Below are 3,340 nucleotides of genomic sequence, written 5' to 3'. Positions count from 1 at the left end.
CCCCCCCCCAGATGGAAGAAAGAGTCAGATAACCAAGGTTGGGTAAAACTAAGGCCACTTTATTTAACATAACTGAAAGTAACAGCAAGGACAAACGATGAACAGTGGCACGGTCAAGGCCTGGGGTTACCATGGTCCCATCCTTACTGTACAACGGGCAAGACACCAAGGCCCCTGGTTGGCGCCAACTGCAAGTCGCTCACACCAGGCTGGCCCAGCGATTGGGATGCGCCTTGAGGATCCTTCCAACACAACTGCACGGAGGACCCATCGTGGCCATCCCTAAGGGCAGTCTGCAAACCTCATGCCTGGCCGCAGGGCCGCAGGGATGATCCTGTCAGACCCCCATACTCCCCCATGGAGTTGCTGATTGGTGCTTACCAGGCCACATGAACTTTGTCTAAGACATAATTCTGCCACCGCAAGGGCCAAGCCTCTGCTTAGGCCTCTGCGCCCACTAAGACTAACCTAAGCCCTTGCCACAAGTTCTGAAGGAAAATGTCATTCTCTTTATCAGGAAGGGGAATGCCATCGCCTCTGTACAGTTCTGGGCAATCAAGCCAAATCTGGGGGTGAGGCAAATAGTGGCCCAACCCAACCTTCAAAATATTCCGGAGCTCCCTGTTGGCCTTACGCCAAATTCTCTCGATCCCCTTGGGATCCCAAGTGCTACACCATACAAGGCGTGCAATCATGGCAGACCACACAATTACTGTGTCTGGCCACTGGCACTTAATGAACTTCAGATTATCCCATGCATGCAGCACTAGGGCCTTCCCCTTCAGGAATCCCAATTCATTGCCTCCCAGATGAATGACCTAAACCTGGGGAGGAGAGCCAGAGCTGCCTCCAAACAGAAGAGGGCGGAGGCCCGTCCAGTGTAGGTCCCAGCCCCCTCTCCACTCCACAGTGGCCCATTGGCTGAGGCCAAGCTGAGAGCCAATGGCCAATCTATTGGCCCGATGAGCCGCCCAGAAAATGTAGCTGTTCACAGATAAGAATCCGTCTCCTCCTGCCACAGAACACAGCACCTAAGAAGAAACAACAATGAATTACTGAGCACAACAATGGAACAACAACAGCAGTCTCACAAGATAGCAAGGGGGTGCACAAAACTGTTATAAGCGGCTGATCGTCACCTGCCCACACGCTGAATGTCAGCAGCAGGATAGCCTAAAGCTGATGCTATGAATGCTGCACCAATTCTGAATCAGTGAGTGCCAAACTTCACTCCAGAAAGGCCTAACAATCCCAAAGCCCGGGGTGTAATGGCCCAAAACTGGTGCTTTGTCAGTGGGCTCCTGTCTGCATGTAGAAATAGGTATCCGTCCACCCTACCCCTTAAAGCTGTGTATTGAGACAAAGCCAATACTGGGCAGAGTTCTGTGTCAGAGCAGATACCCAACTTAACCACCGACCCTTTACGCCGCTGGTCAGTCTTAGAGCCCCTAATCGTGACATGAATCACCTTACCTATAAATTGGAGGTCCCTACTATGCAAAGCCCTGCCAGACTAGTCAGTCTTAAACAGCTCAACCAGCTCACTCACTCTTAGAACCCCTAATCGTGACATGTGCCTCCTTACCTATAAATTGGAGGTCCCTATTATGCAATGCCCTGCCAGACTGGTTAGTCTTGGACAGCGCAACCAGCTCACTTACTCTGAGCACTCCAAAAAATGCCAGTAGAGAGGCTGTGTGGAAAAGGCAGGCTTCATAACCTGAATTGCAGATGCTGATCTAGGTTGCTTACAACCCTTTTAGCACCGCCGGTGAAATAGGAATCCTCTGGTCCTTCAAAGCCCCCTTTTCCCGAGTCCACCCCTCTAGCATCTTCCTAATTCAAAAGTCACTACTGACTTCCTGAGAACCTAGAGCCTTGCTGGCAAATGCAAGGGCAGAAAGATGCCCCCAGATGGAGTGCACAGCCAAACCTGCCAACTTTAAGGAAACAGAATAATGGAGTCACTGCTCCACTGCAATGGGCCAGACCTTAGGATAACCTTCCTTTGATCTAAATTCTTCAAATTGGCGAACTGCACGTTCATCATGTTCATACCCTCTTTATGTGTTAGGTGCAATGTTGAGACCTTGCGGCAGATGATCGGCATCTGGAGCAAGCTGATGAAACCTTGCCATCTGTTTGCAAGAGAGAGCGTCAGCTATCCCATTATCCACCCCCAGCACATGCCTAGCCAAAAATAATGTGTTAAGCCTAAGGCATTGCGGCATAAATGCACGGACCAGGCACATCACTCTGGGTGATTTGGATGTGAGGAAATTGATGACATGAACCACTGCCAAATTGTCACACAAGAAGTGGACCGTGTGATCCACCAATTCATCTTCCCACAGCCAAACTGCCACCAGAATGGGGGGAAACTCCAAAAATGTCAGATCCCTAGTTAACCCGACTGAAACCCAATCCCCAGGCCATTCCTCCATGCACCAATGTCCACGGAAATAAACCCCAAAGCCCTGAGACCCAGCTGCATCTGAAGTGACCTGGAGCTCAGCTTCGAGCTTTAAATCTTCCCTCCAAAAGGATACTCCATTAAAGGAAGTCAGGAACTCCTGCCAAACCATGAGGTCAGCCCACATAGTGCTATTAATGCACATTCTGTGGTGCAAGAGGAGCAGACCAGCCATGGCCTCACAGAGCCTCCGCAAAAAGGCCCGCCCCGGGGCAACCACTTTGCACACACAAAGCTGAGATGCCCTACAGGCTGTTGTATTTCCCTTAAGGTGGCCTTCCTCTGTGTCAGAAATGAACTAAAATGGGCTTGCATATGCTCCACCTTATCCAGTGGCAAGCGGGATGTCTGAGCCACCGTATCCAGCTCCATCCCCCAAAAAACCAACCTCTGCACAGGGCCTTCTTTCCCCCCCCCTTTTTTTTTGAGCCAAAGGAACCCCCAGCTCCTCTGCTAATTGTTGAAACCCTACTAAGAGCTGAGCACATCTGCCTGTTCCTTGTGGACCCACAAAAAGAAAATCGTCCAAATAGTGTTCGACATCCTGAAGGCCCGTTTTAGCTTTCAATGCCCATTCCAGGAATGAACTGAAGGGCTCAAATGCAGCACATGACAAAGCCCATGGGCAAAGTCCTATCCATAAAGAACTGGCCATCAAAAGAAATGCCCAACTGCTCAAAATTATCTGGATGCATGGGGAGGAGGCGAAATGCAGACTTAATATCGCACTTCGCCAACTCCGCCCCACGACCACAGCATCACACATCATAAACCACCTAGTCAAATGAGGTGTACCTCACTGTGCACAGATAATCTGGAATGGCATCGTTAACTGATTCACCTCAAGGGTATGAAAGGTGGTGAGTT

The sequence above is a fragment of the Gekko japonicus genome, unplaced genomic scaffold (assembly GCF_001447785.1).
Source record: "Gekko japonicus isolate JY-2015 unplaced genomic scaffold, Gekko_japonicus_V1.1 scaffold972, whole genome shotgun sequence".
Lineage (NCBI taxonomy): Eukaryota > Metazoa > Chordata > Lepidosauria > Squamata > Gekkonidae > Gekko > Gekko japonicus.
The sequence above is the reverse complement of the archived record's forward strand: the minus strand, read 5'-3'. Positions refer to the sequence as shown.